This window comes from Lissotriton vulgaris, chromosome 6 (assembly GCF_964263255.1).
Source record: "Lissotriton vulgaris chromosome 6, aLisVul1.2, whole genome shotgun sequence".
Classification (NCBI taxonomy): Eukaryota; Metazoa; Chordata; class Amphibia; order Caudata; family Salamandridae; genus Lissotriton; species Lissotriton vulgaris.
Window position 1 is genome coordinate 796,410,998 of NC_141694.1, and position 17,367 is coordinate 796,428,364.

Consider the following 17,367-nt stretch of genomic DNA (forward strand, 5'->3'; position numbering starts at 1 on the left):
TCAAATGGTCCAAGATAATACCTGAATCCTTTTCTGCGGATTTACGTGAGAAGGCCAAAGAAAAAAATCGCAAAATGTGTAGATTATACCACCCCAAGGGCTGAGATCCTTTGAGCCTTTGAAGATATTTGTAGCCAGATAGCATCTGATCTGACTGTCATAACCAAACCCAGATTAAAAGCGGGAGAAAGGTGGTTTGACAACAACTGCTCACGGGCCCACCAAAACCTAGTTCAAGCCCTGAAAAACAAACCTCAAGACAGGGAACAGATTGACAGCTTAAGGAAGCAGTATAAGTTAGCGGTACATACACAAAAAAATGAGATTAAAGAAGAGGCCTGGAACGCACTTATGTCTGTTGAACTTTTAAAGGACAGCTCGAGATTCTGGGCTATTGTTAATAAACCCTTTTTTTCTGGCACAGAGAATGATGCCCTGGAAACTAACATCACAGAGGGGCAGTAGCTTGCCCACTTTGAGGCAATTTATGGTTCTAATGTGGCTCAGGTCCCCTACCCTAGCATGGAAACTTTTAGTGACTTACCCTTGTTGGTTTTTAAAGAGGAGGATATTGAAAGGGCGATAATAGAGATATCCAGTATTAAAGCACCAGGCCCGACTGTGTCCCTGCAGATCTCTATAAATGTGACCCTAAATTCTGGGCGAAGATCTTAACTAACGTTTTTAAAGGGTCAGGTGCTGAGGGGTTCCCTGCATCCTGGTTCCTGTCGACAATTATCCCAGTTTTTAAAAAGGGTCAAAGAGGGGATCCACGGTGTTATAGACCTATATCACTGATTGGCTCTGCGGTTAAAATACTAGGCAAAGCGATCCTAGCTAAAGTCACGGATTAGGTGAACAACAATGAGGTTTTATCCAATCTACAGTATGGTTTTAAACAAGGCAGAAGCACCATGGATCAATACCTTAATTTATATTTATTAATAGGTAAATACACCAAATCCAAAGAAGGTTCTTTACAGTTTGCTTTTATGGACCTCTCCTCAGCGTTCAATCTGGTTAACAGATCGAAGCTGTAGACTATTTTGCTTGATATGGGCATTGATCCTTGCCTAGTATACTTTTTGGTAGATCTACATCAGGACCTTTCAACAACAGACACGGTTACCCAGGAAGGCAAATGCACAAGGCACTTTAGATCGGGTAGAGGCATCCGTCAGGGATGCATACTGGTGCCACTATTTTTTACCCTTTATATCAATGCGTTAGATAAAACCCTAGATCAGGAAAACTTGGACATCCTGTGTGTAGGAGAAAGGACCATTCAGGTTCTTCTATACACGGATGACGCTGTGTTATTAGCTCGTCCTGCTATAGGCCTCCAGAGGCTCCTGGATGCCTTTGGGACTTATGTGAAGTCCTTGGACTTGATAGTGAATATTTCGAAATCACATGTCATGACAATGGGCCAAAAAAAACCTGAAAAATAAAATCTTTTTTTCTGTAATGGAGCAGAGGTGTCCAGGGTGACCTCTTTTACATAGTTGGGGGTGCTATTCGATGATAGATGCTTTTGGGTTCCCCAACAGAAACCTGAAAAAAATGCAGTACTTAGGTCAACAACAGCTTTGCTAGTATTTTCACAGCTCTTGGGGGCTAGGCCATTTGAAGCTATGCTTAACATTTATATATCTAAATGCCTGGCTATTGCTATGTATGACTCAGCCATTTGGGGTTACAAACAGTTGGTAGGGGTACAGACGGCTGAAAACAGATTTCTACGTACCCTCCTGTCTGTACCCCAATCAACCCCAACCTTTGCTATCCATCAGGAACTGGGACTGGGATATGTGACTGATTTGCTGAGAACAGCCCCATTAGTCTGTTGACTTAAAACCTGGCTTAATCCTGATATAACCCTAAACCATCAGAATTTGCGGGATTGGGTTACTCTGGATAGAGCCAGCAGCATTCTGTGGTTGTCCTATGTCAAGCTGATGGTTCTTAAACTGGGGCGCCCCTAACTCTTTAATGCTCCGGAAGGGATTAAAAAAGAGAATGTAAAATGGGTTAAATCCCAATTGTTTAATGTATTGACGATGGAACGGGAAGAGCTGGAGCTACAAAAACCCCTTGTCAAGGCTCATTATTTGATAAAATCTTCACCAGCAATTGAGCCTTATTTGAGAATTGTGACCAAGCCTTTCCATCGTTGGCTTCTGACTAGGCTCCGTTTTAATTCAATTCATTTCTCGCTGGGTAACCTCCCGGGGTGGTGTAAACCAGAGGACATAGGCCCGTGTCAGTGAGACAATTTTTCACCACAAGACACACTGCACTTTATGATGTTTTGTGAATATTACAATGAAATTCACAGGAGGTTTTTAGTCCCTCTATTGAGGGGAAAGGGATTTTTACAGGTCATACCAGCATTATTTTATCTCCAAATGCTTGAAAATACATGGAACGTTTTTAATATCACTAGTTTTCTTGTTGCAGCTGTACACCTCAGGAAAAGAAGATATCCTTTGCTTAATGATGTATGAACTGCCTTTTTTATATTTTAATGAAAATCTATCTTTATCTGATTCTCCTTTCAGCCCTGATGAATTATATATTTGATATAGATGTTTTTATTCTTTTTCAACTTCGCTCATATGTATTTAATTGAAATTAAGATTTTGTCTATTGTATATTGCGTATTGTACTTTTATGTTTTTAAATAATCGAATAAAGTGGTTTGACTGACTGACTGACAGTGTCAGGGCGTATTCTTTAAGAAGCAGTTCCAATCCTTTTCATACCAAATGAGGCAAATCTGGACCCATACAGATCCAACCAGTATCAATATTGAGGCAAATTTTCCAAATTGTCATTTTGATTTATTCTTCACACTTTAATGGTGCCGAACAGAGTGAGATTAGCTCCATTGTGTTCTTATTGAAGAACAATGTGAGTTTGGAGAAATATTCCCTTACGTTTGCACAGCCATTCATCACCATTTCCGTAATAAAGGCCCAAATGAATTAATACTTTGTGCTAAGTTTACATCACAAAAATGATGCAAAACCAGCTCAAAGTGTTGTGGTTGAGAGTATCATGGGTGGTCGATTGGTGTTTCCATGCAACCACCTATGGATTTTGATGCAAATCTCCATCTATTAACTTTTGCAGAGAGGGATTTGCACCCAAGAATTACACCTCCTTAAGGCAGGCATTATAGTAGAGCAACTGTTAAAAGTCTCGCCATTTTTTCAACTTTGCATAAGTGCTGCACTGCCCAGCACACATTCCAGGTAGTAAAAACTTAGCATCGCTTTTATATTAAACCTACATTGCTAGAACTCCAACACTGTTTCACTATGGCGCAAGGTTGCCTGCATTTGTGCATGCAGCCTAAAGTGAGCCGAGTGTGCCGAAGGAGAGAAAAACAGCGCCATATCTTACCAGATATGATGTTGATTTTCTATTAGCAAAACACACAAGATGATGGACGGAATGTTGCACAATGGCAAAACATTCACCCCCAGTCACAGATCTGGGTTTAATCCATCGTTATTTTGCTCAACAAGCCACCCCAGTTCAGACATGGCCATATGCAAATCAGTCTTGACCCTGTGCCTCATGGGAACAGTCCAGCCCGAACTGCCAAGCCATGTCTTCCCTGGACCGGAATCAAGCATCCTAGGACCGGTTTCTGGCTATCAGCCGTCTTCAGCCAGGATAGTTTGACTCCAGTGGCTTAGTGAGCACGGGACCCACGTCTGGGCATAGCCGATGTTCTATTACCCATTGATGCAGTGAAGCAACTTTTGTTGGAACACTGCATTGCGCCAAAACATAGTAGATCTGCCCCAAAGTTTGAAATATTAGGTGAGCCACTTATGTTAAAAATGAATTTACCCAAACTGCAAAGACAGGTTAGCTTTAGACATATGTTTTATTACCTACAGCAAAAAACACTTCAGCAAAAATAACATTTGCACCAGAATAGTACTGCATCAAAAAATCAAGATGAAAAATATCACTCTTCTGTCAAAATATTGATTGGCAGAATATCAAGAAGGTCAGTATACATAGGTTAAGGATGTTAAATCTATAGCTACCTAGATATGCTTGCCACAGTATTTTGGCAAAACTCAATATTATGGTGCAAAATCTGTGACACTCTGACTGCAAATGGACAGCTTTAACATCTTTATGCTACTAAAAAGGGAATACTATGCAGGAAAGATGAATTGCGCTTTTAGAATATTTTATGATATGTTACACTTTTTATACAGCGCATGGTCCACCATCGGTAATAGTTCCCAGATTTTGGAGGAGTGCACAGCAGTGATGCATTTTGCCACCATTAACAATAAAGGTTCTTCTTTTTCCATAGAAGTGGTGGTGACACAATTTATATTCAAAGAGTGTGTGTTAATAATAGGCAGCTTAATTTGTCATGAGAACTGATTGTGGAACTGGTACAAGATAAAAAAGTAGGCTCATTTGTCACAGAAAATGGCTTGTTCGGATATAGTATATTTATCTTAATTAAATATATATCCATTTTCATCTAAAGGTCTTTTATCCAGGGCGGGATATTATCAACAGACTGATTTTCTTCCTCGCTTAATGATAAGACCTGACAGTTGAGCCTATCACTGAATTGTTTGCTTCGGTAGCTTTGAAGAACTAAGGTGGGAGATTGATGTTTTAATGGATTACATCCAGCAGAAAGCAATATTGATTTTTGGAACGTGATGTAAGGCTCCCTTGGATCATAATATCATGGTATGTAGTTTGCCATCAAGGTGATACAAGAATGACTTTTTTCTTTCATCAGAAGTTATTATTTTTCTGCGGTTTTACATTATCTTTTTATATTCTGTGCAATGTATCAAAAGTTGTAAACCAGATTGAAAATCTATCTGTAATTAGTGGATTTAAGGAAAGTGGATATGATTTGTTAATATTGCTCGAAAAATATCATTGAGTATTGAAAATATAACCAAATTAATATGGAAAGATATAATGAAATCAATATGTTATATTTGGAGTGTAGTATGTATGCCTGCAGGGTAGCCGTTTTCAATGGTATTTGTTATGTTAGATTTTTCCAATTGCTTTTCATTGTGGGGGAGGTATAGGAAGATAGGTGTAGACATGTTTTATCTAACTTAGGTCCATGTATTACTGTTTGTTTTAACACAAACTTAAATTGCACTCCTCATGTGTTAGTAATTGCCCATGCATACTATTATGAATGGGAAGCAACGCATAAAACAAGTGGAGTTAACATTTATGCATTTTAAATAACCACTTAATAGTGCACATCTTTTAATCCAGAACAAAAGCACACCTGAGTCCTTGCACAAATGCTAATTGCACTGGGGTATTTGTGAACCTGGTAACACTGAAGACAGAACACTTGGGCTCTTTTGTGTGTTGGGGTTGGAAAAGAAATTCACAGCTCAATAAGGCGCAGTGCAGCATCACACATGCTAACTCTGGTTCCCTTTGTTGAAAATATTATAGTCATACCATTTGTTCATCTGTTGGCTCCAAAACTCAGTATATATTACAATTTTTTTTACACAGATGTTTGTGAAGACATGATAGATTTGCTGAAATTTAGTCAAGTTTTTTTTTACTGTAGAAATTTCACGCTTAACCCCTTCTGTGCTGCCGTCGTCTGTTGGCCAACGGGAGCACTACCTCCCCAGTGCTGCCGTCGGCCAACGGCCGACGCAGCCCCGCCCACCCTCTAGAACGCCCGCAGCGCGGCAGAAAAACCGCTGCGGTTACGGCGTTAACAATCGTAAATGTAAATAAGCACCTTGTGTACCTTTGTCCAGCAGTTTATCGTTTTTTATACTCACTGAATACTTTTCATACTTTTCTCAAATGGGTGGCACAACAAGCATTTTTGAGTAATAAAACTTTCAAGCAGAAATTGCTGGCAGGCAAGACAATAAAATAAGGAAAAAAGCTCTTAATGGACAATGATCACCATCTGATTCAACAGCAGCAGGATGTTCAATACTTTCCCTTTCTGTGTTCACCCCTCTTCTTGAGATATACATACCTAGGGCCTGATTCACAAAGGTAAAAGTACACCTTTGTGTAAGTTTACTACTTTTCGGAATTCCCAAAGGTAAATTTAGACTAAAAGTCTAACAGCCTGATTCATCATGCAGAATTGCGCTCGCAAAGGGGCCAGATTCTGAGAATCTGGCCCTTTGCGAGTGCGATTTTTGCATTTGGGATTCATCATCCCAAATGCAAAAATCGGTAATAGCGATTTCGCTATTTAGCGAGGAATGACATTTAAGGAATCTCTATTTGAGATTCCTTAAATGCAATTGAGCATCCATTTTTAAATAGCAAATTCGCAATTTCGGCCCGCTATTTACCACGAGGTCAAACCTCGTGGTAAATAGCAAAAACTTAGAAAAATGCTTTTAAAAGCATTTTTCTAAGTTGCATGTTGCACACACACATGTCCTTTGGACATGTGTGTGCGCAACACCTGTTTAAATTTGCATTTAAGGGGTGCTACAGGGTGTCCAAAGGACACCGCTGGCACACTTTAAATCGCTATCTTATTTGCGATTAGCAAATTGCTAATCACAAATAAGGAATACTTCCCATTCATTCCTATGGGCCTTTTAGCTCATAGGAATGAATGGGGAGTTATTCCTTATTTGCGATTAGCAATTTGCTAATCGCAAATAAGGAATATGTAGGAATCGCATTTTTTTTTGCGTTTCCTGCATGAATCCCGTTTTGCGAGCCTGTAATAGCGATTCCTTATGAATCGCTATTATAGATTCGCAAAACGGGTCGTTGATGAATCAGGCTGTAATTTTACTACTTTTTTGGTTTTCACAAAGATAAGTTACTACTAGTAAAGATAGACTTTTGGTCTAAGTTTACCTTTGTGAATTCCAAAAATTTGTAAACTTAGACTTTTTGTCTAAGTTCACCTTCATGAATACTGAAAAGTAGGAAAGTTAGACCTTTGGTCTAAGTTTACCTCGGTGAATACCGAAAAACAGTAAAGATAGACTGTTGGTATTCACTTACCTTTGCAAAAACCAAAAAGTAGTAAACTTACACAAACGTATAGGTTTACCTTTGTGAATTGGGCCCCTGGTGTAGCAAATGCATATTCATTGTTCAACATATTTCAACTCTGATAATTTTGCGATGAGAGACAGGTCCTCCAGTCACTCATGGTAGCCCCACTACACTGAAAACATGCTAGACAATACACTGGTAGCAGGACATTAGGCATATTTTGCTTTGATTTGGTATTGGGATCATCATTATATCAGTATCACCGTAGTATCTTTTAGAAATAGAGGCAGTTGTAACTTGTCAGGCTCAAGAATAGCTGCATTAGATATTTACCTTTCATATTTTAACGCACAGTTTCAGCTGTTCAATCCAGTAATAGACAATCTCTGATTACTCAGATGAGCGCTTGCTCTAAGATTCGTATGGTGAGCGGGGCAGATGCAGAACAAGTGACATTCTTACTGAGGAATAAGCTGAAATGTAGACTTCTAAGTCACGGACCTGTGTGATGACTCAAGGTCCTAGAACCGCATCTATGTACTTTATCCCCTAATTAAAGATGACTAATGTTAATAGGTCGGAAGGGCATAGCTCCACGTGTGTCTGGGTTGGGCACTAAGGGTCTTTTTTAGTGGCGCTGCAACGTCACTTTTTTGATGTTCCAGTGGTGCAATGTGTATAAGGCTTTTCATGACCTTGTAAATATGTGGCCCTTTCACACTGAACACTGAGTGAAAAGGGTGTTCCATGGGTGTTGCTGTCGGTTTTTCCACGCAACACCCATGGACTCTAAAGCATTCACAGATTTATGAGATATCGTAAATCTGGGAATGCATCAGAATCTAACGCCTCCCCGCGTGTGGCATTAGGGAGGCGCAACAAGGAGAAATGTTTTCATTTCTCCTCGTAATTTGCTTTTTCTATGTGTGCAAGAGGAAATTGCCTGAATTGATTGATTCTGTGCAGGAAGGTGTCCCTTTCTGCACAAAAGAAATCAGCCTGCAACACAGTCACCCTTGAACCATGGCGCAAGGGTGCCAGCATTGGCACATGGCAGCCCATTGTGCACCAGCGCAAGGGAAAGGGGCAGGAATGCACTGTATATTCTAGATACACCACATACCTGCCCTTTTCATTTGACGTAGGGCAGCACAGCAAGATCATTTGTGACACTGCCCTGTGCCAAAACCTCAAAAATGAGTCCCTCATTTTTTAATAGGTAGATACTGTCTCTACCGAGTGTTTGTGAGCTGAGGGTGACTCTCAGTTTGGGTGTATAATGCCCCAAATGGATTGAACAGGATCCCAACTTGATTGCCTCGTCTTAGGCATGCATTATTTTCTTGTCTTCTTAAGAGTTTTTCCATTTCAACATAGCAGTTGCTATAAATGCAGCTCTTCTCACTGTGGTGGCAACAGTTTAATATGCTGTAGGGAAGCTGCATGTGATTCTTTCAGTGCCTGCTTTGAAGTAGAACAGCAGGATTATATGCATACCCACGCCCACACGCCATGGAGTTGCCTGCTTTGCACCCATCCACACTGCCAATCAGCAATCACATAGGTACGCTTAGCGATCCCATTATTTGATGTTTATTGCACATCACAAAATGAGGGACTAATGGTATAATTTCAGTGTAAGATCATCTGGGCTCTAAAGAAGATGGAAGACAGTATCAAAAATGCATGCAAGCCACTTGTGACCATATTAAACAAACTTACACATGGGGCACAAATTAGCAGGGTAAGCCTATTTGTGCCACTTTTGCTGCTTGCATAATAGGGAATGGAGAAAATGTTGTTTGCACTATGACGTAAACTATTAACACACTATTGTTGGTGGGTTATCAAAACAAGGAGTGAGGCAAATAAATGTTAATATTTTTAAAAGAGGGGATGCCAAATCAATGTGTTCCAGCTTTTAAATTTGTATTCATCTTCGTGTCTCCAGTTCTCATTGATAACAGGATCTACCTATTTATTGATTCCTAAGACTTTTTATCCGATGTTTCCTGGTAAACAAATTATTATACAATGTGGAATGGTTCGATATCTGTTAGCCTACTGCTTTTATTATACAAGCAGCAACAATTGTACAAAAGGATCCTCCCTGTTCTTTTGTGCCTGTGGAAAGCATATATAGTGTGGACCCAGGTTTTCATTAATAACAATTTAATTAGACTGCCAACAATGCATTAGAATGTAGGAGTAATTTGTGCTTTACTCACAAAGCATCATTCTGTTAGAGTCTTAGGCCCTGATTTACAGGTAGATTCATCAACCGAAATTGCAATCGCAATAGCTGCGAAACAGCTATTGCGATCGCAATTTCCGCTCCCGCAATTCATGAAGTTAAAAACCACCAAAAAGCGGATTCGCAAACATAAATTCGCAGAATCAATGTGGATCCCCCTTAGCGAATCTGTAACAGCGAATCTCCACCTATTCTGCGAATTAATTTGCGAATTCACAAATAAATCGCAAATAGAAATCATCAAAAATTGCAAATTGCGAAAAACACGAAAATCGCAAAATGCAAGTTGCAAATTAAGGAGAAGTCAAGCCAGGTGGAAACCATGAGGTTCATAAGGAAAAAAAAAATAATAATTTTAAACAAGGAACAGGTGCATGATGAAACAAAAACACTTAAGGAGGCACAGTAGGAGCATGAGGAAATTCACAATGCCTGGTCTCTACATCGTGGCAAGGTGGCTGAGGCTCCAGGCTGCAGCACGGAATCAACGCAGGATCCAGGAGCGCATATTCCGGCTGCGGATAACACTCCTGGTTCAGACTGAAGAGGAGATCTACTCCAAATACAGGCTGATTGGGGCAATGATAACGAAGCTCATCAGAGACCTTGACCCCTTGATGCAGCACCCAACAGGGAGTACCAATGCCGTGCCCACCCATGTCCAGGTCCTGTGCTGCCTGCACCTCCTGGCCTCCGGAAGCTTCCAGGGCATAGTTGCAGTTGCAGGGGGGATCTCACAGAGCACAATGTCACGCTGCCTACAGAGTTTCCTGGACACCCTGCTGACCCGGATACACCACTACGTAACCTTCCCAACCACCCAACAGGACTTAAATCAAACAAAGCTTGACTTCTATAACACCGCGCAATTCCCCCATGTAATTGGCTTCATTAACTGTACCCACATCCACATCTGCCCACCCGCTGAGACAGAATACATGTACCGGAACCGCAGGTCCTACCACTCACTCAACATCCAGATGGTCTGCAATGCAAAGACAATCATCACCGACATAGTGTCCCAATACCCGGGGAGCACGCATGATTCGTTCATCTTCAGACACAGCGGCATACACACCTGCTTGGCCAGGGGTGACTTTGGCGAAGGACATCTCCTAGGTAAGTACATATGCCCACATACATTATGTCAAGACCATGTAGCTGCACATAACAGGCACTGACCCTCTGCTCCTATCCTTCAGGTGACAGCGCCTACTGCCTCGGTGAGTACCTCCTCACCCCGTACCTCAACCCTGCTACACCACGGGAACGGCGTTACCATGCTGCGCATATTTGCACTAGAAATGTCATTGAACGGACATTTGGTATGTTAAAGAGCTGATTCCGCATCCTACATAAGGCAGGTGGGGCCCTAAAATTCCAGCCTGAGGTCTGCTGCTGCATCGTGGCTGTGTGTGCCATACTCAACAATATTGCTATCAAGCGGAGGATACCTGTGGAGATCTCTGGCAGTGAGTCGGAGGGGGACAACCGCCCACCTGCACATGTGCATCATGCACGTGGGGAGAATCCTGCTGAAGGATACAGGTGTCGCAACAACATCACACTGAATTATTTCTAGTGCACCCATACCCCTCACACAACACTGCCCTCATGCATGCCAAATGATATCATGACATGAGTAGCATTTGCGTTTGAAATGAATTCTTATAATTATGTGAACAAGATCTTTCATTTACTTTTTTTGTTCAAAAAACATGAAAACTGTATTACGTCATACAGCCCCATGATTGCGAAGCAGGGGTGCTTGGGACATCAGCATGGCACTATTGCTAATGTACAGTCAATCACTGGTGCCTCCGGCCAGACGCACCCTGTCGCCTCTCCACATCCACCTCGCCAGTATCGGGCTGTGATGCTGCACTGGGCCTGGTACTGCGGCGTTGTTCTGGTACCACTGGTAGGGACCGGCTACTCAGACTGGATGTGCCCTCACTGGCATCATCAACCCCCCCTTGCATGGCCATGGCCACACACCTGCTGGTTTTGGACAGTGGTTGTGACCTGTTCCAACGCCCTAGCACATCCTGGCAGCAGTGCACCATTTGGATTTGCATCGCCAGGGACCGGCGTGACAGTTTGGATGTTGCATTCCCTGTCAGGTAGTTTGACCTAGTATATGCTGATAGCCGGGTCAGCAGCTGGCGGTGGCGGGGGTGGCTGATGTCCTGCTGCAAAACCATGATTTGGCTGTTCTCCCTCACTGCACCCATCATCTCCTGCACGCTTTCGGTGAGTTGGTTCAAATTGCGCACAGTCTTGTAAAGTTGCAGCTGCATGGCTGCCATGTGCTGTGCCTGCTTTTGGTGGACAGCTAGCATCCGGCGTTCGATACCAAGCCCTGGATCTTGGTCATGTTGCCCCCCTGTAGCTCGTGTTGCCACATTGCGCAGCTGCCTCAACCGGCCGCTTGACTGCGACCACCCAGTGGCTGTGCGCCGTGTCAGCCTCCTGGGTGGTGGTGTGGCCTGTTCCACTGCCATGAGTGACGCATGAGGAGGTTGCACTCCTCCTGTGGCTGCAGGGGTGGCCCTGTCCGCATGGGGAGGTGGTGGCACTGGTGCAGGTGTGTGTGATGGCCAGGTCGTGGGGCAGGATGGCTCTCCCCCTCCGTCTCCTCTGGGGTCTCCTCAATTTGGAGTGCCTCGCTGTCTGTGCTCTGTGGTACTGCAGCACCTGTGATGTAAATGGGTGCATGATTAATGATATGTATCTTGCACATGGGATGTGGCAACATCCATGCAGGCTTGCATTCCCTGACTGGTTTTAGGGATATGTTTCACTTGACAGGTCTGGCTGTGTGTGGCTATCAGGGAACTATTGTCACACTACAGGTCCCACAATGCAATATGGCGATTCTGATGCGCATGGCCTGCATTACTGGGGTTATCAAATGGCTAGCTTTGGGAGCATGGGCATTGTTAGGGGACGGGGTCGCAGTTGCATGGCTCTTACCTTGGGATTGTTGTGTGGGTCGGGAGGTGTCCAGCTGAGTGACCCCCACGCAGGCTGCTGGGTTGATGGTATCCTCAACAAGGTCCTCGAGTGGAGTGTTGTCTGGAACTGTGGGGTCTCCTCCTCCCGTGGCATGTTGCTCCCCCAGCCTCTCTGCTATGCGCTCTTTTGCACAGCCTCTGAGGTCATACCACCTCTTCTTCAGCTCATCAATTGAGAGCTGGGTCACTCCTACTGAGTTTACCTTTGCCCTGATGCTCTGCCAAATGCGTCTTTAGTCTGCTATAGGCACCTTCCTGGATTCCTTCCCAAAAAGCCTATCATGGTCCCTGCTGACTCCCTGGTTCAGGAACTCCAGCTCCTGTTCGGAAAATTTTATTTTTCTTTTCCTGCCAGTTGCACTGCTTGCTGCTGCATCCTGAGACATTCTGGAGTTGGATGTATGTCCTGTTGTGGGGCTGCAGGGTGTGTCTGATAGAGCTCAGTAATGTGCCTCTTTCTCTCTCCAGCTCTGTGTTCAGAATGAGTGAGGGAACTGACTACTTCCTGGTTGTGATGTCATCATTGTGCTCGAAATGCGACTTCCCATTTTTGCTCTCGCAATTTGCGAGATCGCAATTTGCGATTTCGGTAATTGCGAGATCGCAATTTCAACATGGGAAACAGGAGATTCTGCGATTTTTGAGCGATTTAGCGAAAATCACAAACGCCGATTGCGGCCGACTGCGAATCGCATTTTTTGAAAGTTTTTTTTATGCATCCCATTCTGCGAATTCTAATTTGCAATTCGGTATTTTTCGTAAATTAAAATTCGCAGAATCAGGGCTTGATGCATCTGGGAGTTAGAGTGTTGTAGAGAGTGGACTCAATCGCAACGGCGATGAAGTGCCCTCTTTGCCGTACTGAAGTCCTGCCCGTATCATTTAGAGTCAGTGGAACTTCGGTATGTCAACAACTGAGACTATTCCATCTCCACCTCTGCATACACTTCCAAAGGCCCGATAGAGTGAGGTCTGCTAGAGGTTTGTCCATTTGGCTACCCGTCCTATTTAGATTTGGTGGTGAAATGGCCAATTTTCACTGCCCATACCCGTCGGGTAAAACCTGGTGGTAAGTGGCAGTGAAAACTGCAAAATGACCCCTATACGATGGGTGACAACACTAATGGTTTGGTGGGCCTTCAGTGTTTTTTATTTTCAAAACCAAAATCCTGCTTTGAAATTTTGTTTTTTAAAATACAAAAATCGGGGTTAACTTTTGACAGGCGGTACCATCATGTTGACGGATCCATCAGTCAAAGTTTTAATACATTGACAGGAACCAATGTGACAGTGGTTCCAGCCCCTGTAGGAAATGTCTGCTGATCCAGCAGACATCTCTAGATTCAGAGGATGGGTACTCCGTCAGGGTGACAGAGTATTTTCCTCCATCCCTCTGACAGCAGAGGCCACCTTAGCGGTCTCAATTGACCCCTTAGAGTTTATACATTTTGTCTATTTTTTAAATGAAACTCTTTCTGTGATATTGTTACTTCAGATGTGTTAGGAAGAGCTCGGTCTATATCATAATATTTTATAGGATGAGGCAGAATGAAACTTTAGAAAACCAAACTTTACCAGTTTACCTTACGTAACATCAATATAGAACAAGGACAAAGTTAATCATCCACCTGACTGGACACTTAACTCCATGCCACACAGTTGTACTCCTTATGTATCTGTAAACACTCTGCAGTACCTGAAATGAGACATGAAGTGCTTTACTTATTAAAAATAAACAAATGAGTGTAGAATTAATAATCTTTGCAAATGGCATGCATTAAGGAGGAGGGGGTATCAGTTGACCACTGCCCTCTTCCTAAAAACGGTTTCAAAAGTAGAAGAGACAGAACATTTAGCAACTCTTCTGATAGAAGAGCAGTGAAAGAGCACCAGAAATCTATATGAGGCCCACACATGTCTCTTTAAATTAATATGTTTAACTAACTATTGGAAATATGATCACATTAGCACTGATCCACAATTAGTGATATATTATTAAAGGTTTGTAGCTAGTCACCTTTCCATTGTTTAGTCCTGCATTTGGATGTTAAACTGGTACTGAAGAGTCAAACCTATACCCAGACCATTAACATGTGTAAAAATGGCAAAATTCAAAAGTAATACTATCACACAATGTGCTGTATTACGTCGCATAATTTGCCATTTCTTACTGAACAAATTATTCCACCCTACAGCATAATTTAATCCTTCCCTTCCTACCACATAATTCCGTTGGCCCTGATTATAGTGTAATTCAGTGTGCTTGCTGCTGTTGATGTTAACTTACAAATGACGTGATTCTAGTTTGCAAGGTAGTTCTGGGTCAAACCTTACTGTAGGGCAATCATGCCACTACTTAATTTGTAAAAGAATGAGTACTGGTACCCAAAACTCTGCCCAGAAGCCTGCAATCAGTGCTATGAAATGCTAAGGCTATGTAGCCTTGAATCATCTTATGGCTCCTCCAACCACTATCAGACAACCCTTACTCCTTGTTCTTACTCCCGCAGGTTCTTGCTTTCCCCCTTTGTGATGGATTTTCCATCTTTCTCTTCTCCTTCTGTCCCTTTTGTGTGTGTTTTCCCTCTCTTACTTTCGGGAAATGTCAGATTAGGAAAAATATGTTCTGGTCCCCAAAAATGAGACACCAGCTCAAATTAAGCATTGACAAACAATACCTGAAGGGCTAATTTGCCAAGTCAGTCTGTGGGCTTCTTTTTAGTTGTTCATGAGCCTGTTTTATGATCTGCTGGGCCGGTTTTTACTGCGGATTTTCCTGATATTAAAACACAAAAAATTGCCTAAAGCAAGCTCAAATCCATGAAGTCTTCCTTACCTTGCAAAACACTCATACAGCAAGGGCTTAACACCTTCAGCGCGGCGCGAATTTTCGCGCTGTGCTGAAGGTTCGAAAAAACGGGCGTGGTCGTGACGGAACGGTTCCGTCATCAGCACAGCCCAACCGACGCTGATGATGGAACCGTTCCGTCATAAGCGTCGAAGGGGTTAATTGATCAAGGGATTAGGTTCCTTTTAAACCGCACAAAGGGGTGCAAAAGCGACACAACCCTCAAAATGCGATTTATCAAGCCATTCAAGGCCACCTTGTGAGGCCCGGAGTGGCTTGATGAACCCACAGTAACGCAACGCTGCATACATTGCGGCTTTGCATTACTCTGCCTCAGGGAGGCGTTCCTTGGGTGGTGCATGGGTGTTCTCATGCAAAACCCATGGATGTTGACGCATACCCAGATTTACCATTACTAGTAGTCCTGGGAATGTGTTAAAATGTTACACCTTCCCGGGGAGGCGTAACAAGGAGAAATATCTTCCCCCTTCTTTCACAAAAAAATCCTGCTTACAACGCAGACACCCTTACACCTTGTTGCAAGAGGGCCTGCGTTGGCTCTAGGCAGCACATTGTGTGCCAGCGCTGGTAAAAGGCAGGAATGCGCCGTACTGTGTTAAATGCGGCACATTCCTGTCCTTTCCCTGTCACGCAGCGTGCTCAGCAAGGTGACGTGCTGTGCTGCATCGCTTCTTGTTAAATATGGCCTGTGTCTTTACAATTTCGAAACTGCCCACATTTACAAATATAGGCCTCTTTCTTAGCTTCTTAATTCAATGTTGGGGGCACTTTTATCTTGGTGACCGGGCAGACTTTCTGTCCCAGTCGACCCTGGTAGCTACGTGAATATTAGCAAAAGCTTATGCAGCTGTATGTTTGTTTGCAATAATGGTTAATCAACGTAGATAATTAGCGTAGTATTCTATTAGCAACAAGTCTAAAAACCCGTGCTGAGCACCAGAAGCTTCTAGTAAGTTATGCTAGATAACTGCATAGCCGGAAGGGCCCTACTATTCCCATTTCGGCGGCGAAGCAAGTGCTTTAACCTCCCGATTTGCAAGGTGCTGTCAAAAGTTTTTTGCAGTAGTATCCTATTAACCAGTCACACAAAACCTCCGCTAGGTGGCACTGCGGTGCCGCAAGTATTTCTAATTAAAGGATGTAAAGAAGGCGTCATCGTAGTACCGTTGCTAGACTGTGTATGAAAGTGAATACAGGCCGCAAAACAAACGAAATCATAAGAAGCGATTAGAGTGAAAAATCAATTTCGATTCTGGGGAAATAAAAAGTCTTTTGCTACCTGAATTTTCATTCGCCTCCTGTGTGTGCATCTGCGTCATGCGTCGTGCACTTGCATAACCCTCTTATTTTGTTTGTTTATAAGTGTATAAATGGGGATAGTAGGGGCCATGTCCTTGCTTGCAGTGTGGTCCCAGGCACCCTTCCTTGCGACACTGATACAAGATGACCTTGCAAATTTTGTTTATATCTATCCTCAAACTTTCCAGTGAAAACACTTCACATCTAAAAACAGTAGACACACTGTCACAATTACATTTAGTTTTTATTTGCTTTTCTATCCTATAGCTTTATAATACTACAGTTAATCTATTTTGTCCAGTTTTATCCTCCCCATAAAGTTTTACTCATAGGGAAAGGGCAGCAAAAGCAGTCGAGGTAATGGAGAGGAGGTTGAAAGATTGGAGTTTTAGGTATTCACTAGGCCATAGGCTTGTATCCCTATGTGCTTGCGATTTAAATAGTGATAACCTAGCTACAAAAGAAATGAGGTGTAAAATATGAAAATGTACACAAGAGAAACGTGGCACAAGCAGGGAGCCTTTGGTGTGTGTTGGCAGGGAAATGAGCCAATGTTAAAAGTATCCAGGAGCAGTGGTGGCTTCTCCATTAAGGCAGGGGACCGACCTCAGCGGGGGACCGACCTCACTGCTATTCCAGCAGTGCAAAAAAGAAAAAGAAAATGATAATGTTTATGTTTGTGTTTTGTAAAGTGCATGGCAGCCCGAAGGCTTCCCTGTGCTGGTGAGTGCTGTACTGAGGGCTAGGACCACCTATACATTAACTGGGAAACAGCCAAGTCTTTAGGTTTTTCCTGAAGGAGATTTTTGTTAGGCAGTGATCTAAGGTCGAGCGGGAGGGCATTCCACATCTTGGTAACCGATGGGCAAATGATCTGCCTCCCCATCTTGCCCTTTTGA